Here is a 27,997-nt window from a genome sequence, read left to right on the forward strand (position 1 = left end):
TTTTCAACGTATGATACAGAAAAAATTGGATGGAAAAAAGTATAACTTGACTGTACATCATACCCTAATCAAAAATAAGTTTCAGTAGGGTTGTATACTTAAATGTCAAGGCAAAAAAAAATTATACTTTAAGCAATGCTATGGAAGAATATCATTGTGACCTTGAGATGGGAAATTTTTTAAAGCTGCACACAAAATGCTTTAACCATAGGGGGAAAAATTAAACTGTACTACATTTTAACAGTTGCCACAAGTGCTTATGTCATATTCCCTTGATCCGTCTCTAATTTCAGCCATAGCTAGTGGAAGGATAGTTCCGTGATGACTCATACTCACCTCTTTGACAGTGTTTCATAGTTTCTGTCCCATGGCCTTTTCTAACACCAAACATTCTCTTGGCCAATGTGCAAACACAACCTGGAAGTATGGGATTAATGATCTTAAGCACAGTCCTAAAATGATAGGGCAAGACCTGGGATAAAAAGGTTTAATCTGTCCTTCAGACAGTTCTGGAAAGGATTCTGTACAATTTTAGGTTGTGGCAGAATTAAGACCTGCTTCCTAGATTGGTGATCTAAAAAACACACCTTTGTATTGGCTTTCTTTTCTTCCCTAATGCTTCCTAGTCCCTTACTTCTAATACCTAGGATCACTTCTTAATTAAACTATATATACAAGTTCCTGTCTTGGGTCTATTTTTGGAGGATTTCAAACTAAAACAACATTAAAATTAAGAATTGCTGCTTGCTGATGGTTTTAATAAAGAGTAAAAAGAAGCCCACAGAGTAGGAGTAGATATTTCCAAAAATATAATAAAATAAAGTTTATATCCTGAACATTAAAAAAAAACATTTAAAATGTAATCAAATAAAGATTATATCCTGAAAGGAAACCTATACATAACATAGGAGAGGTAATACTTTAGAAAAATAGACTTGTTTTATATACAAGCCATTAACATAGGGAAAAGGCACTCAACTACGAGTCCAAATTAAAGCACATAAGACGCCACTACACACCCACCAGAATGGCTAAAATTCAGAATAAGGACAATACCAAATGTTAAGCAATACAAATTCTTCTACTATATGGTGCTATGGTCTGAATATTTGTGTCCTCCTGAAATTCATATATTGAAATTTTACCCCCCCCCCCCCAGTGTTGATAGTATTAAGAGGAAGGGGTTGATAGTATTAAGAGGTCAAGAGGGTGGAGTTCTTGTGAATGAGATTAGTGGCTTATAAAATGGCCTCAGTGAGATCCCTAGCTCCTTCTATTTTGGAGGAACTCAAACTAAAACAACATTGAAATTAAGGAAGGATCACTGTTTATCAATGGTTTTTTTTCTGTGCCTCTGTGAAGATACAAAAAGGAAGTACATGCTATGAACTGGAAAGAGGACCCTCACCCAATCGTGTTGGCACCCTGATTTCAGACTTCAAGCCTCCAGAACAATGAGAATTAAATTTCAGTTGTTTATAAGCTGTCCAGTCTATTGTTATAGCAGCCCAAACAGACTAAGATACCAATCTAGTGGGGTATCTTTGGATTGAACAGTCAATTTGAAAAACTGGCATCATCAACCAAAGTTGAAGAAATGCATATCCTTTCACTTGTTATTTCCATTCCAAATACACATCTAATGGAATATCTGAACGTGTCCCCATAATACATTGTAATAAACAAAAACTGGAAAAGATACAAATGTCCAATAATCCTAGAATGGGTAAATAATATATGTTGTAATCATAAATTGAAATGTAACATAACAAGGAAAATTAATACACTAGAGCAGTATATAACATTATATTATATACATAATATAGATCTTAAAAACATACATAAATTATGAATTTATGGACTATCTTATTTCATCTTTATTACCCCATTACCCCTACTTACAACATGGATCATTTTTTACCAAATCTTATACATCATATCTTTTCAAATGTGTAAATTTTTTCATGTATCTATAATTGAAAAGGTATTAAAAACATACAATACCATTATCACACTAAAAAAATTAATGTCCAATAAGTATTCAAGTTTTCCTGATATTCTCAATACTTTTAACTGTTCATTTGTTCAAATCAGGACCCACAAAATGGCTAACCTCTTTTATTTGACCACTATGCCTCTTGAGTGGTGTGACTGTACATTGTATATTCTCCAGAGTTCTATATCAATAGCATTCCTTTTAACTCTCTAAAATACCCTGTTTTGGATCAAAAGTATACTATTATTCTACAATTAAGTCCTTTTTGTCTTTAAGCTCTCATTCTCTTTCTTTTTCTTACATTTTTTGTTGCTGTTTGAAGAAACTAGGTTATTTGCCCTATGGAGGTTTCTACAGTCTTGGTATTTGCTGGTTGCATCTCGCTGTTGGTTTTTAATATGTTCCTGTGTCCTCTGTATTTACTGTAAACTGGAAATTAGAATTAGAGACTTGCTTTGGTTTAGGTTCCATGGGGGTAAAGGGGGAGAATACAGGTAGTGTGTACTTGTGTTAGAAAGAACGTAATCCACTTGTCTCTCTTTCAGTAAGGTTAGCAGTCATTGATGATCATTGCCTAAATGTGTTATTTCAAAAAGTTTTCCAAATGGTGATACTAATATCCTGTTTCTTGATCTAGGTGGTACTCATATGGGGCTTTGCTATATATATATATATATATATATGTATATCCACATATATATATCCACATATATCCACATTTAAAAATGATAACTTGATTGGGCTTTTGGATATCAAAAAATCACAAATGTTTATTCAATTTGATGATTACAAAGTGATTTATATGTTTATTACACTATATCACAATTGATTCTAGATATCATATTCCAGGATATATTAACCAAAGTGATACTGCTAGGTTTTAAAATATGCAAAAATAATAAAGCCCCTACCAACTTGTTGATAGAGATGGAAAACTGAGAATCATTTCTATTTGATAATAGAAGTAAAATTATGAGTCTACAACTTTCTTACTACTGTGGGATTACTATCATAAAGCAAATTCCCATGAAACTACATTTTGAATAATATTTCCCAGGGATGCTAGGCCACTGGATTTAATTACTTCTGGGAGTAAAAAAGAAAAAAAAAACAACCTTACTGGCTCCAGGGAAATTATGCCATTGTTTTCTGGGGTGCTCTGACTCGTATTCAGGCTATATTGGTGGCCAACAAACTCTAAAAGCCCTGATATTTCTTGGTGATCTTGTAACTTGGTTCACAGTCTTCTTCCAGCCATCCTACTGATGACCCATCTATTTCTTCCCTAGCCTTACTGTACTTTGGTTTCTATTACACCACTGACCTTTTTCATTGGAGCCTATAGAGCATGGAAGTTGAAAAGACTGACTTGGGAGTACAGACTGGGTTGAATCACTTCTAGCTATGTGACCTTTGGCAATTTTCTTAATCTCATTGTACCTTATTTCCCTCACTTGTAGAATAGTAATTATAGTATGTCCCATTTTTCTGTTGTAATGATAATACACGTGACACCAATGGCACATAAGAGGTCCACAGCAAATTGTGGGTATCTCCAGTGTGATTCAGCAGCTTATTTACTTAGTTTAATACTAAAAGGATTAATGCTGCCAGAACTGCTCTACTACTCAGATCTTGAACTATAAAAATATCTACTGTGATTATAACATTCCTGCTTTGTAAATGCTATTTCTCTCATTTCCTCATGACCAAGACTGCCCTTTACTTCAGTTTCTTGACCTATTCTTACGTCCTGATTCCATTGGTTTCCAAATTTATATACTTTATGGGCCAGAAAAAAGTCCGGAGACCAATATAAGGTTATTAATTTGTTGCTAAGTAAGGATGTTGAAATAACCAATAGCATTACATGTTGAAAGGATGAAATTATTTGTAATTAAGAAAACATCTGTCTTTACCTGATAAACTATGTATTATTATGAGGTAGAAATTCATCAACTATCTACTTTGAACTTCCTGATTATACAGGATTTAGTGCTTACCATGTTATACTAGATTCAATAAATACTTTTTGGGGAATGGATAAAAGATCTCTATTATTTAATGAAGAAAAGATATTTTAACAAAAAATGAAAGTTATAATTCTTTTTTTTAATGTTTATTTATTTTGAGAGAGAAGAGGGAGCAAGCAAGCACAGGGAATGGGCAGAGAGAGAGAGGGAGACAGAGAATCCCAAGCAGGCTCCATGCTGTCAGAGCAGAGCCCAACACAGGGCTTGATCCCACAAACTATGAGATCATGACCTGAGCTGAAATCAAGAGTTGGATGCTTAACTGACTGAACCACCTAGGTGCCACCACCTGCCTTATTTAAGTTATAAATATATTTATAACTATATGTAATATATAGATCTTAAAAATTGTTAACTATTATTGACTATATTATTAACTATTATTAACTATAATATTAACTATTATATATAGTTACATATATTTGGTTATAATGTTTAAGTTATATATATATTTAAGATATATATATCTTTCTATATATATATGTTAAGTTATATATATGTCAATGCCCAAAATAACAACATTAAAAGATGTGTTTTTCTTTGGTTCATACAAATAGTGAGTTTGTTGATTTGTATTCAGTTGTGAAGTAGAAAATGAAGCTCACATATACATTCTTTTCTGACACATTCTTCTTTAAATTATAATTAATTCCAAAATTCTAGATTCAGATAAGTGTGTTGATGAAACTGTAGGCTACATTCTTAAGGCAATTTCTCTCAGTTTAAAAAATTTTGTCAGGGCCTATCTGGGTCATGTCAATAGTTATATAGTAGGATTTTTCAGGTGCTGGATTTCTCTTACCAAAATTTGAATGTCTCTTTGTTTAATATCTTTATTAGTTATCTTGTCCTTGTCTTTTGAGTTTCCTCAAAACAAAAACTCCACTTATGTGTGAACTTCAGTGAATAAAGTAGAATTTAGAAAAATCAAAAGAAAAGGCATATGCTACACATATCTTCTAACTTAGGTGATATCTCAGGGAAGTTCCAAATTCCTCTTTGAACCTTGTAGCTACTGGGATTTTTTTCTTCCTGCTGTTCTTTAGCCTTCTAGGCCTCTTCCAGTAAAAATATATTTGATTATTTTTAAGTCTTTCTTTTTTCCCCCATTTTATCCTTTCCTAATCCAGAGAAAACAAAGGGGTAAAATTACACTCTTTTAAGGATAATATAGGTACATTTTTAAGATAAAAACGCCTGAGGTGGGCCTCCTAAACAGCTGCCTCAAAGTTTTAGGGGAGATATGCAGGGTGGGTGAGAAGAAGTAAGAGAAGCTATAATGTCCTACAAACCATAAAGTCCTCCATTTGTTACCACGCCTGTTAGCTGAGAGAACAACACTGGAACCATTAATCTTGTAAACATTTACTACACTTATTTTGTGCAAGAATTCTATAAGGTGCTGGTGTTAAAAGGTGAAGGGACAGGCAGAAAGTGATAGTAGGGTAAGCAGAAAATCTCTGAATTCAAATCCTACCAGTTATATTTATATTACTGCCATTGTGGTACTGAACAAAGAATTTCTCTGAACTATAAATTCTTCAACTATAAAATGGAAATAAAATAACACACACTTCCAAGGTTGTTAGGATTTAGTACTCACCTCAATGCCTGACATGTCATAGTTCTTCCATTGAGCACATTTCTCCTTTCCCACCACCTCTAATCTCCATACCCTCTCCATAACTAATTAAGATAAAGGGGAAACAATAAATTTTAAGCCTACAGTAAATCAATAAACAATTCAACATGTTCATATTGATTACCTACCTTGTCTAGAACTATGTTGGACAGTAAGGGGATTTTCTTAGTTTATTTGGATAGCTATAACAAAAATACTATAGACTGCGTGGCTTATATACAACAGAAATTTATTTCTCACAGTTCTGGAGTCTGTAATATCCAAGATCAAGGTGCTAGAAGATTTGATGTCAGGTAAAGTCCTACTTTCTTATTTATAGATGACCATCTTCTTGCTGTGTCTTCATATAGTAGAGGAAGAAGGAAGCTCTCTTGGGTTCCTTTTATAATGGCACTAATCCCATACACGAGGGGTCCACCCTCATGACCTAATCACTTTCCAAATCCCTACTTCTTCAAACCATAATACATGGGGTTAGGTTCTCAACATATGGATTGTAGGGGGACACAAACATTCAGTCCATAATAGGGATACAAACAGGAATAAAATATAGTCTTTGTTGGAGGCACCTATAGCTTAGAGCCATGGAATCTCAGGATTGAAGAGAATCTTAAATATTATCTAGTAAAACATCTCCAGCAGGTAAGACCTGAAATGAGTATAATATCAGGTGCTTAGGAGCTGTAAAGTATACAATAGGGTGAACATCCCAAAAGGAACCTTGGATGGCCAACATGATGTTCTCCACTGGGTGGTATAACCTTGTCCAGTTGATCATGATCCACATTGTCAGCATACAGCCAGTGGCTCAGTCTTTGCGCAAAATAATACACTTAACAAATTTCATAGTTATTGATGAATATCCTAGAATGTCAACTTACGAGGATAAATGAACAAGATACTGTTATGTATACTGAAACACTCACCTATCCATGAGTAGCCTTTTTCTATGGACATATCTATATAGGAATCCAAATTAAAATCATAAGGCAGATGAAGCAGCAAAGAATTAATAAATGAAATAGATGACCTTAAGAAGACTATAACAAAGTAGCTTAAGGTACACTTTTTCTCATAATAGGGATAATCCTACCAGTGAATGGATATGCTTATGTAGTAGGCAAATATGGTATAATATAAGGAGAAATGACTAGTGTTAGAAGTAACATTTTTTAATAGGGTGATAAGTTTCTGGTGGGAGGTCAGTTACATACCTATTAGAAATGGAAAGAATGCCCATTGTTTATTTTAATTTTCTATATGAAATAATAGGACATTGTTAGGAGTACTCTTTCAGTACCTATTCCTGAAGATTTCTTACATTTCCCTTCTACCCATGACCCAGGAAAATATCTCAGAATAAGAGAAAAAGTCATAAACAACTATAGAATATACACATTTTTTTCCTTTTTTCCTTAAATATCTTTTAATTTTCTAACTAGTCTCTGAGCATTTTGAAAAACATATAGAGTGAAAACCACAATGGCTTAATAGTTTATTTGTGTCTACTTAATACATGACACAGAAGCAAGCTTGTGAGAGGAAAAAGTACATAATATAGCTCTGACTTCAGGCAGTTTAAAATCTCACTGGAAAGACAAAAATAAAAGTTTGAAACAAAAGCTTTGTCAAATAACAATGTCAGTTATTAAGAATGGATTTAACCAATATTTGTAAGTATATACTCTCAGTACCGTTCTGGGCTGGGTACTGGGGATGGCAAAAATGGTGATTTCTGCCTTTGAGGTACTCACAGGGAAATCCAACACATGACAAATAGCTGTCTCACTCCAATGGAGTGTGTGTAGATGCCAGGAGATGCAGGGAGGAAGTGATCAAAGGACAGGGATGGTACCTGGATAAGATTTCCTGTGAAGATGATTTGAGAGTTGGGTCTGGAAGGGCATAAATTGACAAAAACAGTGTAGGACAGTCCAGGAGGTAGGACAGAGGGTGGAAGTGGGGTTGTTGGTGTGATGGTGGTGGGGGTGGTATATAATTACATAAGCAGTAATATGGGTTTAGAAAAGAATAATTCTGCTTCAAAGAAAGTGCCAGCTTTCAGCTGACCAATACGTTATGTCTTCTTTCTACCCTCAGTTCTTCTGTGTCTTAACTCATTATAGACAAGCATAACATGATACAGGTTTTCCTGCTATGTGAAAGTGGAGTGTTCCTATGAAAACTTTCGTAAGCCAAAATGGTGTAAGGAAGTTATTACCATTAATTTATATTAAAAGTTTTTGAGCATTCCCAAACACAAAAAATAATCTCTTAGCCTTTTCTGATACCTTAGGACACATCTTGCTAATAGATGCACAAAATAAATTGAGACAAAGCACACATGCTCACAGACACAGTTCAAAGCTGTGGTGGCTTGATGCTTAGATGCTGAGTGGGGCCACTCTTGCTGCTTGGGGTGCACATTGCCTTTATAACTGCTTGCTGAAAAACAAACACTACACACTATTTTTGATTTTCACCTTTTTTCATAAAAGTGAAAATCTCCTTTGGATTCCTTTTGGTTAGTGAAAACAGGTACTTAAATCTAGGTATTTCATAAAAGCAAAGTGGTTTAATGCAAACTTTCAAAAAGTGGGGATACCTGTACTGACTATTAAGCTTTCAGTAATTTGGTTGCTAGACTATTTTAAAGCAACCAAGGACCAAAGGGGAAGCTCTTTGTTCCTAGTCTGTGATGAAAATATGGGAAGTTTTGTACTATTTAGTCATTCAATGATCCAGGAGCTTCCCCTGCTGTAATAATGCTACTATTTTCAACATGTAGTAGAGGCTCACCTTGCTGTCCCACAGGCAATGTATAGAAAAAGGGTGGTGCCTTGTGCAGCCTGCTTTAGGAGCCAGAGATTAAGGTGGCATACATACATCACTTCCAGCCAACATTCCACTGGCCATAACTGAGTTACGTGTCCCCTCTATCTGCAAGGAAAGCTGGGATATGTAGTCTCCCTTTGTGTTATTTACAGGGTCTCTGAGCAATAAGAATAATCTAGGTCCTAAATAGGACTAGAAAGCATGGTTTTGTATGTGCAAGGATGTTATCAGGAAGGTCAGAAGTAGCGGATCAGTCAAAGTTAGGAACTAGTTGTCCTCTTTCCGCATTGAGTTAGAGCTAAAACAAATTTGGATGGCAGCAGTATAGTGGGTCTCTGAGATCAAAGATTCAGGATTATTAGTAGAGATGAAAGGTGTGATTTATTGTGTACCTCAGTGAAGCTGCATGAAAATATAGGAATTGTTAATATTATTAGCTGAGTAGTATCATTGTATACTGAGGGCTAGTGGGTCACCACTAAATCCTTAGCACCTCCCTCATCACTCTTTATGCTTGTTCATCTCTGCCTTTTTGGTATACATATACATATGCCCTTAAAAATTTATGCATTAAGAGCCATTAGACATGTAGGCAGGCATCTCTCCCATTCACCTCTGTTTCTTCCCCATATCTGGCTATGGCTGTGGGTTCAGTTAATACATGATGAAATCTAAAGGAATAAATTTATGTTTATGTGAAGTGTCAAATATGTTTGCATATGCAGTTACATTCATCTCTTTCAATTCTGTGACTTTGTTTTCTCTTTTAGCTCCAAGGTCTATTAAAGGAGCACAATTACTTATTTATTATTTTTTCATAATTCTAGTGTGCAATGTGCCCATAATAAATGGATAATTACTCAGTAATGATTCTTTAATTGCACATACTATATACCTCTAGTGAGAAATTTTAAATGCATGTTACCCATTTTAGCCTTGTACTCACTAGCTGCAGAGTCAAACATACGATGTGTTTCTTTAATGGTTGTTTTTACTGTAAGTACAAGGCATAGATTTTTTCTTAATATCTGATGCCCTGTATTTTCAGACTGTTTAATATTAGTTTTCTTTTTTAATAAATTTATTTTTTAAGTGTATTTATTTATTTTGAGGGAGAGAGAGAGCACAAATGGGAGAGGTGCAGAGAGAGAGGGAGAGAGAGAAGATCCCAGACAGGCTCCTCACTGTCAGTGCCGAGCCTGTTGCGGGGCTGGAACCCACAGACCGTGAGATCATGACCTGAACTGAAACCAGGAGTCAGACACTTAACTGACTCAGTCACCCAGGTGCCCCTTAATATTAGTTTTCTTAAACAGAATTATGAGTGAATAAAATGAGCATATTACTAATAAAGAGTGTGTGTGTGTGTGTGTGTGTGTGTGTGTGTGTGTGTGTGTGTGTGTTTAGTGTTGGTATTGAATGGGTGAATGTTCAATTGCTCTTAATCTAAAATAAACACAAAATATTCCTTGTTGTCAGTATTTTTTTTCTAAGTGGTATCTATAATTTTCTTCTGTGCATGAATGAACGATAGCACACAAGTGATTTCACTGTGGTTTATAGCTCAATAAATTAGTCTTAGTGTGTGGAAGATTTACTGTGCCTTAATCAATGATTAATTATTCCTTTCTGATCTCAGTAAGATCCCATAAAAAGGGGGTTACACACGTAGCCTTGTTCCTTTTGAGGCTGCAAGCAAAACTGCAAAATTATTAAGCTCAGTTTAATTGCCTTTTGTAGCTGTGTTGAGAAGAGTATCTATACAGTATATGTATATGATCATCTCTTATATCGGGGAAAGGAGCGGGGGCTAAAACATGGCTTCTGTTTAATATGAATAAATTGTGTTTCAACCATAGTGCAAAATGGGTTCATATTACATATGTTTTGATTAGCAGATTAAGGGTGTTTATTAAGAAATGATACATAATTAATTTAATGGATCCAAATTTTAAAAAGCTGTTAACTGTTCTGTAATCATAAACTTGATATAACTGCTTTTTCTTTCCCTCTTTTTTTTCTTTTTTAGGTGTTGGCCTCATTGGTAGAGTGTGCTAGAGTGGAAATAATACAGGATTTGTGGTCACATAGAATGAATCCAAATACTAGTGTAGTCCTCTATGTATACTGTGACATTTAGCAAGTTATTTTAAATCCCCAGTTTTCTGTTTTACAAAGCAAACAATAATAGCTTCATTCAGGGTTGCTGATAAAATTATAAATCGCCTGTGTAATATATACATGTATATGATTTACACACACACACACACACACACACACACACACACACACACACACTCATAAATTTTCTTCCTTTCTGTGCCACAGTAGAGAGGCATGAAAAGGTTGCTCTTTTGTAATAAGCTATTTGGGTGGATAAAACCAAAAGGGTGCTCTAAAGACTTTTCTAGCAGGCATCCAAGCAGTAAGGGTGCTTGATGTCTTGTGGGAAGATTGATAAAGGCTGACGGCTGGTCTCTATAGAATCATGGCTTCTGGGAGTTGAAGAAGTTAGTTGTTATTTTGCATTCCTGGAAAATTTAGAGTTGACCTTTGTATTAGGCCTAATCTTATTTTTATTTTTAAATGTACAATGAGATGGAAGTTTCAGCATCATAAGAAGCAGAGAACAAAGATATATTTTATTATCCTTTCCCTCCCATCCAAAGCAATGCTATTGAATGCTCAACTGTGACTTGCACAACATTTAGTCTTGCCTAAAGATGATTGCAGGAATAGGCACAGGGGAGTTTTCACAGACTACAGTCAAGCTTTATCTGTGAATAAAAATAATTTTTTCCAATTTGGACAGATTTTTTTTTTGTGTGCCCAATTACTATGGCTAGAGTATCTAGTATAATGTTGAATTCAAATGGTGAAAGTGAGCATCCTTATCTAGTTGTTGACTTTAGGAGGAAATTTTTAGGTCTTTCATTAGTGAGTATTATTTTGGCCATGAGTTTTTCATGCATTCCCTTTATTATGTTTATCTACCATGAAAGTTTCTTCTCAGTTTGTTGAATATATCTATCATGAGAAGATACTAGATTTCACAAAATCATTTTCCTTCATCAATTGAGATGATCATGTTATTTTTATATTATTATCCTCCTTTAAAATATTTTTAAGTATAGTAGACATACAGTGTTATATTAATTTAAGGTGTGCAATTTAGTGAATTAACAAGTTTATGCTTTATGTTATGTTCACAAGTATAGCTACCATATAAGCCATTAAACCACTATTATAATATTGACTATATTCCTTATGCTCTGCTTTTTATTCATGTGACTTACTTATTCCATATTGGGAAACCTGTGTCTCCCATTATCCTTCAATCATTTATCCCAGTGCGCTATCCCCCTCCCCTCTGACAAGCACCAGTTTATCTCTTTATAATTCTGATTCCTCTTTTTTTTTAGATTCCATTTATGAGTGGAATCATATGATGTTTGTCTTTCTGAGTCTGATTTATAACATAATAACCTTTAAGTCCATCCGTGTTGTCTCAAATGGCACAATCTTATCCTTTTTTATGGGTGTGTAATATTCCTGTGGGGTGTGTGTGTGTGTGTGTGTGTGTGTGTGTGTGTGTGACCAAAATATACCATATTTTTCTTATCCATTTATCTGTTGATGGACACGTAGATTGCTCCCATTCCATGGCTTGGCTATTGTAAATAATGCTGCAATAAACATGGTGGTACATATATTTTTGAGTTAGTGCTTTTGTTTTCCCTGGGTAAACACACAGTAGTGGAATTATTGGATCCGATATTTCTATTTTTAAGTGTGTGTGTGTGTGTGTGTGTGTGTGTGTGTGTGTGTGTGTTTTAGAGAGAAAGAGAGAGAGCACACTAAGAAGGGGGAAGAGGGAATCTTAAGCAGGCTCCATGCTTGGCACAAAGCCCGATGCAGGACTCAATCCCATGGCCCTGGGAACATGACCTGAGCCAAAATCAAGAGTGGGACACTCAGCCAACTAAACCACCCAGGTGCCCTTCTTTTTTAAGTTTTTGAGGAACCCCCATACTGTTTACCACAGTGGCTATACTAATTTACATTCCCATTAACAGTGTATAAGGGTTTCTTTTTCTCTACATCCTTGCCAACATTGGTTATTTCTTGTCTTCTGGATTATAGCCATTCTAAAAGATATGAGGTGATAACTCATTGGGTTTTGATTTGCATTTCACTGATGATTAGTGATGTTGAGCATCTTTTCATGTATCTGTTAGCTATCTGAATATCTTCTTTAAAAATGTCTATTCAGGACCTCTGCTCATTTTTTGATTGGACTTTTTGGGTTTTTTTGGTGTCAAATTGTATAAATTCTTTATTTTGGATATATAATTATATATTGGATATATATTATATATTATATATATAATATATATATATACATTATATATAATATATATATAATTTATTAGATATATCATTTGCAAATATCTTGTTCCATTCAGTAGGTTGACTATTTGATTTGTTGATAGTTAACTTTGCTGTGTAAAAGTTTTTTATTTTGGTGTAGTTCCAACTTTATTTTTGCTTTTGTTTCCCATGCCTTAGGAAACATATCTAGGAAAATGTTGCTAATGCTGATATCAGAGAAATTACTGCCTGTGCTCTCTTCTTGGATTTTTATGCTTTCAGGTCTTACTTTTAGGTCTTTAATCCATTTTAAGTTTTTTTTAAAAATTTTTTATTGTTTATGTCTGAGACAGAGAGAGACAGAGCATTAGTGGGGAGAGGTGGAGAGAGAGGGAGACACAGAATCCGAGGCAGGCTCTAGGCTCTGAGCTGTCAGCAGAGAGCCTGACGTGGGGCTTGAACTCATCAACCACGAGATCATGACCTGAGCTGAAGTCGGACACTCAACCGACTAAGCCACCCGGGCTCCCCTCCAGTTTAATTCTTATATATGTAGCTGCCCAATTTTTCTACCACTATTTGTTGAAAAAACTTTCTTTTCTGCATTGTATATTCTTGCCTCCTTTGTCATAGAGGTTTATTTCTGGGGTCTCTATTCTGTTCTGTTGATCTGTATGTTTATTTTTGTGTCAGTACCATACTGTTTTGATTACTATGGCTTTTTAGTATATTTTGACATCTGGGATTGTGATACCTGCTGCTTTATTCTTTCTCAGGATTGTTTTGGCTATCTGGGGTCTTTTGTGGTGCCATACAATTTTAGTATTATTCTAGTTTTGTGAAAAAGTCTGTATTGGTATTTTGACAGTGATTGCCTGGAATCTGTTGATTGCTTTGGGTAACATGGAAATTTTGACAATATTAATTCTTCCAATCAATGAGCATGGAATATCTTTCCATTTGTTTGTGTCATCTTCAATTTCTTTCATCAATTTTTTATAGTTTTCAGAGTACAGATCTTTTACCTCCTTGGTTAAGTTTATTCCTAGGTATTTTCTTGTTTTTGGTGTAATTGTAAATGGATTATTTAATGTCTCTTTCTGCAATTTTGTCTAGTGTATAAAAACGCTACCAATATCTGGGTATTGCAGAGTTGTATTGCCCCCCTTTTTTTTTTAACGTTTATTTATTTTTGAGACAGAGAGAGACAGAGCATGAACAGGGGAGGGGCAGAGAGAGAGGGAGACACAGAATCTGAAACAGGCTCCAGGCTCTGAGCTGTCAGCACAGAGCCCGACGCGGGGCTTGAACTCACTGACCGTGAGATCATGACCTGAGCCGAAGTTGGCCACTTAACCTACTGAGCCACCCAGGTGCCCCTGTATTGCCCCTTTTAAGTGCTAGTTGTATCCTGCCACTTTACTAAATTCATTTATTACTTCTAGTAGTTTCTTGGTGGAATCTTTAGGATTTTCTATGTATAGTATTATGTCATCTGCAAATAGTGAAAGTTTAACTTCTTTACCAATATTGATGCCTCTGATTTCTTTTTCTTTTCTGATTGCTGTGATTAAGACTTTTAGTACTATGTTGAATAAAAGTGGTAAGAATGGACATTCTTGTCTTGTTCCTGAAAACTGTCAGTTTTGCACCATTCAGGATGATTAACTGTGGGTTTTTCAAGTTTGAGGTGAGTCAGCATATAGATGGGTCTTTTCTCCTTTGTCCCCATTCTTCCACTCTGTGTCTTTTGATTGGACAGTTTAGGTTATTTACATTTAACATAATTATGTGTATACTTATCATCACTTTAAACATTTGTTTTTCTACAAAAAGGATCTTTTTATAGATCCTTTCTGTTCCTTTCTTCTTCTCTTACGCTCTCTGTGATCAATGAGTATCTGTAGTGTTTTGTTTGGATTTCTTTCTCTTTATTTTTTGTATATCTATCAAAGGTTTTGGGTTTGTGGTTACCATGAGATTCATATATAATATCCTAAATAAATAGCAGTTCATATAAATTCAATGGTCATTTAAGTTCAAACACATTCTAAAAACAAAAAACAAACAAAAGCAAAAAAAAAACAAAAAGAAAAAAAGTCTTTTTTCTTTTCTTTTAATACTCGCTTCTCCACATTTTATGTATATGTACTCATATTTTACACCTTTTTATTCATATTTTTCTTATGTCCAGTTATGGCCATTTCTTTTCCACTTAAAGAAGTCCCTTTAACATTTCTTGTAAGTCTGGTTTAGTGATGATAAATTCGTTTATCTTGTGTTTGTCTGGAAAACTATCTCTCCTTCAAATATGAATGATAACCTTGCTGTGCAGAGTATTCATAGTTGTAGTTTTGTTTTGTTTTGTTTTTCCTTTTAGCACTTTGAATACATCGTGCTACTATTCCCTTCCCACTCTAGGTTAGGAAGTTTTCAGTTATTATTTCTTCAAATAAGTTTTCTACATTTTTCTCTCCCTCTTCTTCTGGGATTCCTATAATGCAGATTTTTATTCACCTGATGTTGCTAAGAGATCTCTTAATCTATCCTCATTTTAAAAAATTCTTTTCTCTTTGCCATTCAACTTGTGTACTTACCATTACCCAGTCTTTCTGATCGTTGATATGTTCTTCTGCATCTGCCATTCTTGTTGATTCACTTTAGTGTGTTTTTTACTCTAGTTATTGTATTTTTCAACTCTGATTCTTTTTAAAATATTTTCTATCTTGGGGATCCTAGTGGCTCAGTTAGTTAAGCACCCAACTCTTACTTTCGGCTCAGGTCATGATCTCATGGTTTGTGAGATTGAGCCCCGCATTGGGCTTCATGCTGACAGTGCAGAGCCTGCTTGGGATTCTTTCTCTCTTTCTCTCTCTCTGCCCCTCTCCTGCTGGCACTCTCTCTCTGTCTCTCAAAATAAATAAAATAAGCTTTAGGAAAAAAATACATTTTCTCTTTATTGATGGTCTCACTGAGTTCTTCCATTCCTTTCTCCAGCCCAATGAGTATCTTTACAATTATTACTTTAAATTCTTTAGCAGATGTATTGCTTAACTTTGTTTCATTTTGTTCTTTTTCTGAATGTTTTTTCTTGTTCTTTCTTTGTGAGCATATCCTTTCTCCATTTTGCTTGATTTTCTGTTTCTTTCTATGGATTAGGCAAAATGGCTACTTATAAAGTTGAAGGAGTAGTCTTGTGTATTCCTACTTGGTGACTTTTGCTGGCTGGTTGGAGCTGTGTATATATGTGCTAGCTACTCTTTTAAACCATGGCTTTTTACAGAAGGAATAATTAAAAAATAATAATATTAAAAAAAGTAGAATAATAAGAGAGAAAAACATTTTTAAAAAAGTATAAAAAAAGAAAAAATTAAGAAGAAATACACAAAAAAGAATAATAAAAGGATAAAACCAAAGAGAGAAAAAAAAAGGCAAGATAAATTTTAAAAAGTAAAACAACAGCGCCCTCCAATCCTATAAAACTGTAGGTTGTGTTTTGTGTCCCAGCACACAGGGCAGATGGTGTGCGCTTATGGACCCTGGGCTCTCTGAAGTGGCAAACTCACTGAGAGGACTGGACTGCCTGACAGTGTCCAGACCCTGCTGTGGTCAAGGCTTTTAAAGTGAGGTGGGAGCATAAACCACATGGTCTCCAGTCCCTCTGCTCTGAAGAGCTTTCTTGCATCTCCTCTGCCACTTGGCAGAGTTGTGTTGTCCCTTTTAAGTGCTAGCTGCTCTTTTCAACCATGGCTTTTTTTTTTCTGTGCCTAACGATAGAGGCACAGTATCCTCAGTACTAATCCTTCCCCATTGCTATTAGGAGCTCAGGGATGGGGGTTCCCTTTGTCTCGGTCTCTCTTCCTGTTCTCTTGCCATTTTCTCTATCTTTGGTTGTTTAGTAGCTGTTCAGTCAGCCCTCAGTTCTTCCTCAAGAGGAATTTTTCTATTAATAGGTATAATTTGGTGTGTTCTGTGGAAGAGGTGAGTTCAGAGTCTCCCTATGTTGCTGTCTTGAACCAGGACCTGTTTTTTTCCCCTGCTACATTCTAATTAATGTAATGTATTACACTGATTGATTTTTGTTTTAATTTTTTAATGTTTATTTATTGAGAGAGAGAGAGAGAGAGAGAGAGAGAGAGAGAGAGAGAGAGAATGTGTCTGAGCAGGGGAGAGGTACGGAGAGAGGGAAAAAGAGAATCCTAAGCAGGTTCCACACTGTCAGTGCAGAGCCTGACATGGGGCTTGAATTCACAAACTGTAAGGTCATGAACTGAGCCAAAATCAAGTGTGGGATGCTTAACCGATTGAGCCATTCAGGCACCGTTGATTGATTTTTGTATGCTCAACTCTAGTACATTATTTTAAATTCTCAACACTTATTTCAACTGCGGCTGTTACTGTCAGTTGCAGTCAGGCTTTGGCTTATTTTATGTAGATGCAAATTAATAATGTCTCACTCACACATGGCATGAGACCACCTGTAGAAACCTGTTTGGCAATTATATATGAGAAACTTGGAGTTGCAATGTAGGTGGCAACATTCAGAGTGCCCTTTGGCCTTTGTGGAATGGGAGCCTGTGGATTAATGTTTCCCCTTTTCTTCCTTTGGGGACAAGGTTCTAAAGGCAGTTCCATAAGGCTTCTTAGAAGGTCTTACTAGGTGAAGCAACCAGTGGCTTACACTGACTTGATTATACATCCTTGTATTTATTTGTTCTCCTTCTGGTTCCACTTATCCCTTGATCATACTTTCTGGGACTGCATTCAAATAAACTACTCACTTAGAAGCATTTTGTTTGATTCTGATTTCGGAGAAACTCAGGAAAATAAAGAACTAAGGAGTCTGCTGTACGTGTCTAGTGACACTGCATGAAGTAGAAGGAACTGACAGGACATAGTGCAGCTCCTAGCACTTGGTCTCATGCTTTTACTAGATGTTACAAAGTGCTGTACAGTTGTTGGATTTTATTTCTGAGGACCCTGCTACTGATTTTTTTAATCTTGATTTTCAGGTTTAAGGTAGTCCCTTAGCTCACTGAAAGTTCTTTGTTTTTGTTTTGTTTTGTTTTCATTAAAGCTTTCTGCTTTTCTCCTTTGACTATGGGAAAATATTCTAAAGTAATTGCCTTCATTAATTAAAAAGGAGTAATTACCTGCAAAGGGAGTAAGAAAGGTGGTTCTTAAGTGTATGTGAATTTTGAGTGAATGGGAACTAATAATTAAAATAACAAATTTCATATTTTTAAAATATCATATATCAAATGCTATGCTTAATTTTAATCCTAGCGTCTCCATCATGAAGTAGGTGCTATTATTATTCCATTTTTATCTGCAAGAAACTATTCCAACTCATACCAGTTTCTCAAAGCTTGTCTTCTTAACTACTCTATTAGACATTTTAAGATGTTCTTTCTGCAAATGAATTAAAGTTTTAATTATAAAATTCATGAAATGTTTGAATAAATCTTCATGAAAAGCCAACATCTTATCTGAAATTCTATCCTTCTTGAAATGAAAACTGAGGCTAACATAAATTACAGAGGAGTAAGTTTCTGACATAGAAGATCTGGTGTCAGGGCATGGGGCTATTTTTGATGAAGTCTTGAAATAACAAAGCATAACAAAAAATGGACTTTATTCTCTTGATGGTACACTCAGAGTTTAAAAATATCAGAGTTGAGGGGCGCCTGGGTGGCGCAGTCGGTTAAGCATCCGACTTCAGCCAGGTCACGATCTCGCGGTCCGGGAGTTGGAGCCCCGCGTCGGGCTCTGGGCTGATGGCTCGGAGCCTGGAGCCTGTTTCCGATTCTGTGTCTCCCTCTCTCTCTGCCCCTCCCCCGTTCAAGCTCTGTCTCTCTCTGTCCCAAAAATAAATAAACGTTGAAAGAAAAAATTAAAAAAAAAATATCAGAGTTGCTCCTGTGTCTGCACAGACAGAATCTGTAAATTTTAATTTTTTGTCATTTGGCTTCTAGATGTCCTTGGCGTGTGCACCCTTGTGGAATCCGGTTCATCTCCAATCTGTCAAGAAGCATCAGAGGTGGTTTTGATTCCTTATGTCCTGAGCCTGTGCACAAAATGTGTGAGTACACTGAGATAATGAGGCCAATTTTACCCTTGTCGAGGGTCTTCTAAAATGATTTTATAATGGTTCTTGTATTGGAATTAATTACCCTGTAGTTTTAGACTCAGGAGGGAAGGGCAATGTTTGGTTAAGATTAGAAAATATCTGGGGCACCTGGGTGGCTCAGTCGGTTAAGCGTCTGACTTCAGCTCAGGTCATGATCTTTCCATTCCTGAGTTTGAACCCCATGTCAGGCTCTGTGCTGACAGCTCAGAGCCTGAAGCCCGGTTCAGATTCTGTGTCTCCTTCTCTCTCTGCCCCTCCCCCACTCACTCTTTGTCTCACTCTCTCTCTCAAAAATAAATAAACATTAAAAAATTAAAAAAAAAAGATTAGAAAATATCTTCCTTGGGGAATTGTCTTATGTGTATAGGCTCATTCTTTGCCTCAGAAAGGCTTTGATGGATATGACTCTGAGTTAAACCCAAGAGGTTTACCTCAGTGAGAAATAAATAAATAAATAAATAAATAAATAAAATTAAAAAAGAAAAGAAAAAATTCAGTACATTATTAAATAGTTTGAATATTAGCAAATTATAGACCATATAATTTATTCATATAGGAAACTTTCCCATTGCATACTAGCATCCCCTTCGTCCAGTTTTTAAGAAGGTTACATATTAAGATTCCCTCTCTCTGCTCTTGAGACAGGGTACTATCCTCTCAAAAGAAACCCAGAACTTTGAAACATTTTCTAGTTAATTTAGTGTTTCCATCCATAATTTGGAACTTTTGGTGCTTCTAGAAATTAATTTGGGGATTGTTATATATATTTGTACCATTGAGCATTGTGCAAATGGTTGTTTTTGCTTTGGGATGGGTTATTTTGAGTAGATAGAGAAGAAGGAGGAGAAGAGTTAGGTTTTGTGTTTCTTATTTCTAGGGATTCAGATGATTATTTTGGACAAAAGTTTGTGAATTTTGAGCCCGTTACTGAGTTTTCATTGCATTGTGATGAACATTTGCTTCGTTTGTTGGAAACTGGAAAGGGGCTAAATAATAACCTAGTCAAATTTATTTAATTTTGGAAAATAGCATAATTTGACTAACTCTATGTAAAGTTAAAGAGGTTGGTTTTGGAAATAAAAGGTTGCTTTTTATTTTCACTAAATAAATCTATTTCACTTCTTAGTTGGATACTGAGCCTCTTGTGCATTCCTGACCCACAATGTAACTTTCTGTCTTTCTCCTTTTGATTTACCCAAAGCAGAAGGCCAATTTCCCGTGGCAGCCGGGCTTCCTGATGAAGTCTGAATTTATGAGCTAGTATGTTTGAAGTGTTTTGGGAAGATTTGAGTTGAGTCTAGATTGAGGTGAAGGAGAGAGTGTTTCTTTTTATACTTGCAGACTCTTCCTGTAGGAATGAAAATGTAATCAAGTGCTTTTAATTAAAGAACAATCAGTAAATAGCTAAGTATGGAAGTTTCCCATGAAATCTTGTTCTATTTATATTGCTTATGCTTTGTTACACATACCCACTTAGGGATTGTTGCAGGGAATAGGTAGCCACTAAAAACTAGCCCAAATTAAAGTTTTATTGTAAGACTTTTGGGGAAACTCAGGGGACCTGAAAATTATGGCTAGAATTTTAATTTCTAGCCAGTTTTTTATTTTAGGAGAAAGGTTAAACATAACAGTTCATTTTCTTGTTTTGCTCCACAATGTTAAAGAGAGAGGCACATCTGTGACATTGATTTCCATAATGAGAATCAGGTACAAATGACACCTCCAACAAGCAACAATTCTTTCTACATAATCTAGCTGTCAATGAAGAAGTATGTCAGTATATTTCAAGAGCTTTTCAAATAAATCAATTAGCAAAACTTTGTCAATAGAATTGATTTTAAATATTTCCTTCAGAGTTTCCTGCAACCATGCCTTCAACACTGAAAAGTGATGGAATTTGCTTTTGGATCAGCCGGTGAACACACTGAATCACTTCTTTGAATTTTCATATTTCCATATCTTTTCCCTTTAATAATCTGTGTGTTTATTCTTCAACTATCACCCCTTTCCATGTTAATACATGAGATGCATCAAAACCTTGTAAACTTCCCTTAATTATCTTTTAGTTTTCATATTTCTGTCCAGAAACCTGACCCCATTCATATTCCATAATCTGTTTTTTTTCTCTTTCATGCTAGAAGATTTCTCCATGTGTTTGGTGATCCTTGGCTGTGTCTCTATATTTGAGAGTAAGGACCTCATACTTATTTGGAAAGCCTATTTATAATGGAAATGCATTAATTGGTAAGGTTTACTGCCATGTAATAAGGTGGTAACATAGCTTTTTAATTTGGAGCCCCTACATCTCGTGGTTTATGCGTTTTCTCTGGACCTTATAATTTGTCTAGAGAGGACTTCTCCAATTTTATGCTTGGAGAGTGAACGCCTAGTGGTCCATGTTCTGGACACAGCCAGAAAATGACCTGCAGTTCTCCTTGTTCAATACAAGGTTTTGTACTTCATCCCCTGTTACTCAATAAAACATCTTACCCTGTCATTCACTATACAAATCTCTACAGTATAAACCTCTGATCGTCTGTTGGGGTAAGGAAAGGGATCCAGCATCTACTTATGTCTTAGGTAGTAGTCATCTTGCAAGTAGTCCTCTTGTTTCATTCATACACTCTTTCCCCATTATATGTATGCATATAATGTATATTGTGCGTATATAAATGTATATACACACACACACACATACATACTCACGCATACACATACCTTCAGAGTATATATACCATATATACATATGTATACCTTCAGAGACACCTAGTGTCTTGAGAATTTCTGGGCTTTTTGGTAGAATTGCCAGTTTCTTACTGGCTTCAATTTAAAATGAGGTTTCAGCTTTATCTGGTTTGGTAACAGTCACTGTTCATCCATCTGTCTTCCAACATTTCAGAAATGTTTTTGATATTGCTTATCTGGTATGTTCTCTCCTATTTTTCATCTTTAGATTTATAAGTTTTAAAATTCTCTCACATTCAGTTTAGTGTGGTTTTGTAAGGATAAGGAATAAGTAAATGCATGCATCCACCGTCATGCTTAATCAGAAGTTTGTAAGGTATCTTACGTGCAAAAGATAGTGATACCTCTATAGTGTGACATTAATGCTATTTAAAATATTATCAGTTTATCACTATAATACCTGCAAGTTAGGAGAGGGCATAAATATTATGAAAGCATAAAGGCCTGCCTTTTCCAGCTGTCATGCTGTTTTCTCAGTAGAATAGCTAATTCACCTGAAACCTTTACACAGCCTCCTGCCTGAGTTCTCCAGTTTTACTTTGTAGATCCTTGTGTTGTGATACTACCTTTTCCTCTGTTTATCTTTTTTTTTTTCACTAAGCTCCAGCTACTTAAAGGCAAATATTAAGCCTTATTCATCTTTGTACTCCCTGAGCTTAGCACACTGTTTGCTTTGCATGTAGTAGGTACTCCATACATGTTTTCTTGAAAAATGTTGCATGAATGTATTAATAATGTGTCCACATTTTCAAGGAACTTTTAATATGTCATATCTGAAGTAATTACTCCCCAGTCTTTTCTTCTTCTCTTCTTCCTACCTCCCCGACTCCCAGCAAGCAAGATGTACTTTTGCTCATTACTTGAACTATAAGTAAATATGGATATATTTCACTATATTTCTATTGCCTACTTAGTTTTTACAATTTAACCAGAGCTTTTGAATCATTTGAGGTGTTTTACTTTTCAAAAAAATTTTTTCTCCAGGATGAGGCAACATAATTTTTTATATTTTGGCCATTTAGTGGCATTTTTACCTGATAGGATAAAGATGGATAGTATAAGGTAGTGGCCAGGCTTAGACATATTTGCTAATTTAATTCAAGAGTTGTTTACTGCTATTTTATGACTGAGTAATATTCCATCATATATATATACCACAACTTCTTTATCCATTTATCAGTCAGTGGACATTTGGGCTCTTTCCATAATATTGCTATTGTTAATAATGCTGCTATAAACATTGGGGTTCATGTGCCTCTTTGAATCAGTATTTTTGTATTCTTTGGGTAAATACATAGTAGTGCAATTGGTTAAATAGGTGATGGGCATTAAGGAGGGCATTTGTGATGAGCATTGGTTGTTGTATGTAAGCAATGAATCACTAAATTCTACTTCTGAAACTAATATTACACCATATGTTAACTAACTAGAATTTAAATTAAAACCTGAAAGAAAAAAAAGAATATTTACTGCTCATGTGTTATTTTCAGGACATTGTACTGAGTACTGTTTAAAAGTCAAAATGAGTAAGAAAAAGTCCTGCCATTAAGAAGTTTACACTACAATAAGTGGAAAAAAATAGGATGGTACCTTATAAAAAGGCGAAAAATAGTAAGTTCTATGGAATTCAGAAGAGAGAGAACTCACAAATATATGGAATCATGGAATCATGAAGGGTGTTTTGGGGGTCAGTAATATTTCAAATTATGCTTTGAAAGATAGTGGAAAGGAGAGTTAATCCAATGGAAAGGATGAGAAAGAGGAGTAAGAGGCAAGACAAAAAATAACTAGATGTGTTTGGTAATAGGAATTAACTAGTTCATTTGGCTGGAGAGTAGAATAGTGGATATAAGGATATATAGAAGAAAGAGCTGGAAAACATAGGCTAAGTCATTTTGTAGAGGACTTTGAATGTCAGGCTAAGGTATTTTTGCTCAGTGAAGTAGTCAACAGGGAGACACTGAAGGTTTTAAGCTTGTAATATTTGAATTATAAGAATATTAGTGAAGCAGATGTATCAGAAGAGGAGAAATAGAAGGAGAGACCCACAAAGCTACTTTTGTAGCCTGGGTAGAAAAACTGATTTTCTGAAAAGATTAAGGACAATAAGAATAGAACATGATTTTTTTGTATCTTCATTAACATCTATTTAAATTACTATTCAATTATTTACTTATCCATTGTCTGTATTCTCCCACTAGAATGTAATTTCCTTGAGAGAAAGGATTTTGTCTATCCCCTTTAGCTCTGATCTCCAATGCCCAGAATAATGCTTGTAATATTATAGTTGCTTAGGAAATCATTCTGGTAGGAATTAAGGACACAGAGAAACAGAAAAGAAAATCAAATAGGTCAGTCTCAAGTGCATGAATTAAGTGAAATAAATTCAAATAGGCCAGTAATCCCAATTAATGAAAACAGAGTGAACTCTGCAATTAAAAGACAGAAATGGTCAGACTGGATTTTTTAAATCCCAGTTGTATGCAACCTAAAGATTCATACTTAAAACATAAAGACACAGCAAAGAACAAGTAAATGGATGGAAAAATTATCCCAAATGTTAACCAGAAGAAACCTGCTGTAACTGTACCATTATTATACAAAATAGGCTTTAAAGTAATATAAAGTTAAATGGAACATATATATATATGCTTATATATATAGAAATTATGTATACATAATAATATTATAGAAAAATATATAAAGCATAAATGGATAGAACTGCATGGAAGATCAACAAAGCCACAATCTAAAGAGATTTTAACATACTTGTCTCAGTAACTGAGACAACCTTTATCTATTAGGTCTTTATAAAACTTACATTAGTTCATTTTCAAGCATTAAAGGAATATTTAGACTGAGTGGGAAAGAGAATGGCATTGCAGACTAGAAGAATGGTATAAAGAACAACGGGCAAAGATGAAGAAAAAAATGGCTGACACACAGAAGGCATGGGGGATGAGAGTGGGCTTTGATTGAGGATGAGTGCAGAGAGACAGGCATATAGGAGGATGGCCGAGGTGAGTCTGACATGAGATTGAAAGTTTCAAGTTGGGGAGTAGCACAACCCGACCATTTAGGAAGGTCATTTTGATGAGAATGGGAAAGAACAGAGAGTAGAATGTGGAGTGAGGAATGAGTGGGAAAGCTATGGTAAAGGAGACTAGTTGGGAGTTCAGGCCTGAGCCAGTGAGGCTCTGAGTTAAGGTAGTATGATCAAAGACTGAAGGGAAGATTCAGCTTTGGTCAATGTTATGGAAATATAATTGTTAGTACAAGTAACTTATTGAAGGGAAAAATATCAGTATGGCTCTCAAATTTCTGACGTGGGTGGATGATAGTGCCATGAACCAAGGCAGGAGCCGATAACAAGGGGTCTGTTTTCAGGGAATATACCTGTGATACTTCAGGTTTAGAATACATTTTTCTTTAAAATTAATTTTGTAATTTAAAAATGCCTGTGATAGTACAACATTGGAAAATGCCATACTCTCTTATTGAATTTTTTTTTCCCTTCATGTAACCGGGTAATATGACTTCTCTGAATTATGAGTATAAATATCACCCGGGAGACCTTTACCTCAAATTGGCCAACCTGAGCTTAAGTCCTGACTGCCATTGCTATGTAACCTTTTTTATATCTTACATTCTAGTGCATGTGATTATGTCTTTTTGTTAAACAATTTAGATAATTTCTGGATGTAGTAGACTCACAATTCATGCCTTAAAACTGTATCTCTAAAACCCATACCAATTTAGTTTCCCTCAAATATGCTTGATCTAAACCATTGAGTGTGTATTACCACTATTGGGTTCAATGCAGTTCCAGTAGCATTTGATGACATACTTCAAAATCTCTTACTTAATATTTCAGGTTCTTTCCCTATTGTAAGAACTAAGCTTTAAAAAGTAAAAAACTTGACAATAATCATAGTGATAATGATGATGATAAAAGTAGAGAGCTTTTTATGGCTCAAGTTAAACATTTCAAATATAATTCTTACAATGACTTCACATTACAGCTATTTAGCTCTATTTTATATTTGAGGAATTGAGGGTCTGAGAAGCTAAAGTAACTTTCTAGAGGTTGCATATAGCAAGAAAAAGGTGAGGCTTGAATATAATTCCAGTTCTCTTATTCCAATGTTTGCATTCCTATAATTGTACAAAGTGCTGTGGGAAATTGGACTTGGATTTGATGAATCAAAAAAAAAAATTGGTACTTACAGAGTACCTTCCTGTAGTGAGAATATGTCTGCTGCCTTGGGTTTCTCAGACAACACAGTGTATTTCTTTTTTTTTTTTTAATTTTTTTTTTCAACGTTTATTTATTTTTGGGACAGAGAGAGACAGAGCATGAACGCGGGGAGGGGCAGAGAGAGAGGGAGACACAGAATCGGAAACAGGCTCCAGGCTCCGAGCCATCAGCCCAGAGCCTGACGCGGGGCTCGAACTCACGGACCGCGAGATCGTGACCTGGCTGAAGTCAGACGCTTAACTGACTGCGCCACCCAGGCGCCCCAACACAGTGTATTTCTTACAAATCAGGCAATAATCTTGCAGCTTGTGTAGAGAAAAGAGTTGTGTCTGTTCTGGGAGATAAAAATGGTCAGTACAAATGTGATTATGATATTTATCCCCTTTCATAAATGTACAGTTTCTTTTTGTCTTTTCATCAATATAATCACTTAAAATATTGAGTAATTATGGCTCTTCTTGCTTTAAAGTGGTAAACCGTGGCACTATGGCATCCCTTGAAAGTTTCTCACTAAGAGATAAATTAAATTCTATTAATTCTCAGAACTGAATCAAATTGACTTTGGGATGAATGTTTTAAAGTATGCAATCATGTATTGTCCTTAGAAAAAGTCAACAATGACTATATATTTTCTAAGGTGCTTAAAGAATTTGATGACTTATAATTACCACTAGTGATAGGTTTTCTAATAATGACCTTAGTGTAGGTCATAGCTGTGCTGGGGTCTGTGCCAAACAAGGGTCAGCTTTGGAGAGTCCAATAGCACATTAATTTCATTTTGTAAAATTAAAAATCATCTACCAGTTGTCCCTAGCCCTTGCCATGTTCTGGGAAAGGCTCCAAAAGTTCTGTTGGATAATATGGTATATTTTTGCTTAATATCAACACTAGTAGTGACGATAATAAGAGTTTACACTAGCTGTGTACCATGCACAGGAATTGGGCTAAGTAATTTACATGTTCCCCTTACCTTATCTAGCATTTGGTGCTAGATAGTTATTGTCCCTATGTTAGAAATGAGGACCATGAGACTCAGAGAAGTTAATTAACTTGCCCAAGGCCACACAGACAGTCTGTACAAGAACTTGGGTTTGATCACATATTCTGCTAAAATGTGTTCAAAGACTCCATAAATAGAATTTCCACAGTTCTGAAAGCAGTGGAAACAAACAGAATGCCTGTTTGTTTCTGTGGCCTGACACCTGGGTCATCATTGATGACAGCTTGACGCACACTTACTGATTCTGAGTGTCAGTTGAGGATGGCTGATGCAATGGCCCCACAGCACTCACATTTGTTGGAAAATTCCACGTTGATCTTTATGAAAAAGCAGTTGCCTAAGCTTCCGAGGTTGGCTTTTTCGGTCATGGTGCATAATCTGAGCGTTGGGGAGTCTGCATGCCTGAGGTGTGAAGATGATGATGTACTTCCTGTAGGCACGAAGGCGCTCAGAAATAAAGCAAGGCCATCGAACTGTCATTTGTTGTTCTTCCTGTCCAGGCTTTTAAAAAAGAAACTAAGGTCAATTAACTGGGAAGCTTAACCTCTCTTAGCTTGTCTTCCTTTGCATAGGCTTTTTGCCTTTTAAATAAATCATTTTTCTCTCCTCTCCCTCCCCACCCCCTATCCATTTTGAACACGTTCTTGGATTTCTCATGCTGGGCCTAAGGAGCAGACTGCTTATATTCAAGAATGATTTGGAGGGGATAAAGTGTGCAAGATTTTGAATTCTTGCCATAAGTCCCTGGCAGACAGCCAGGCAGCCTCAGAGGAATAAGGCTAATGAAGGGAGGGTAAAGAAGATCCGGGAGTGCGGCTGGTAATGCAGTATTCATTTAATTGGGAGCAGGTACCGGTGCAAACTTCTCCATTTTAATTGGAAAAAGGGAAGGCGATTGTTAAGGAAGAAGGAAAAAAGAATGCATAAAGTTTTCAAGCCGAGGAGCCAAAGGCAGCCCTGTCTATGCCAGAGAAAGAACTCAATTTA

General features: G+C 35.6%; 1 long non-coding RNA gene across 1 annotated transcript in view; it reads left to right on the plus strand.

The window, feature by feature from the left end:
- The window catches only part of LOC122489788, a 287,326-nt gene extending 268,365 nt beyond the window's left edge, over positions 1 to 18,961 (plus strand). The window contains exon 2 of the long non-coding RNA XR_006299006.1: positions 18,853 to 18,961. This is a non-coding gene — a long non-coding RNA (uncharacterized LOC122489788). The remainder of the gene's footprint in view (positions 1 to 18,852) is intronic.
- Positions 18,962 to 27,997: the final 9,036 nt, after the last annotated feature.

This window comes from Prionailurus bengalensis, chromosome B2, assembly GCF_016509475.1.
Source record: "Prionailurus bengalensis isolate Pbe53 chromosome B2, Fcat_Pben_1.1_paternal_pri, whole genome shotgun sequence".
Lineage (NCBI taxonomy): Eukaryota > Metazoa > Chordata > Mammalia > Carnivora > Felidae > Prionailurus > Prionailurus bengalensis.